The sequence below is a fragment of the Arachis duranensis genome, chromosome 10, assembly GCF_000817695.3.
Source record: "Arachis duranensis cultivar V14167 chromosome 10, aradu.V14167.gnm2.J7QH, whole genome shotgun sequence".
Classification (NCBI taxonomy): Eukaryota; Viridiplantae; Streptophyta; class Magnoliopsida; order Fabales; family Fabaceae; genus Arachis; species Arachis duranensis.
The window spans coordinates 104,970,942-104,971,400 of record NC_029781.3 but is presented as its reverse complement, the minus strand read 5'-3'; positions in this window follow the sequence as shown (position 1 = coordinate 104,971,400).

Genomic DNA, 459 nt, shown 5'->3' with positions numbered 1-459 from the left:
TTACAACATGTGGTATAAGTTGGCACATGATCAAATAGTATTGTGACACGTGACACACTTGTTCATATTAGCCTGCCACGTGGTCAAGTCATGAAATAACATGTGTCACTAATAGTCCACGTCATCAAGCCACATCGGCATGTCATGGAAAATAGGTCAGCGACCAACTTGATGCATTTTTGCCAATTTTAAAAATATAATTAGTGCAATTGAAATCTTTGAGACGATTTTAGTACACAAAACTAATCTCAGAACCACAGCTTAAGTCATTGTAACTAGGGGTGGAGTGAGTGGGCTACCCACAGGAGGTCGTGGCTTGGCTCGTTTTATGCTTAATTTGGCTCGTTTTATTAAACAGACTATGTTTGAACTTTTTGTAAAACCTATTAACTAAAAATGTTAGGTCATAGGCTTTAAAAAAGTCTACAAAACTTGTTGGACCGGCTCGTAAAAATAATT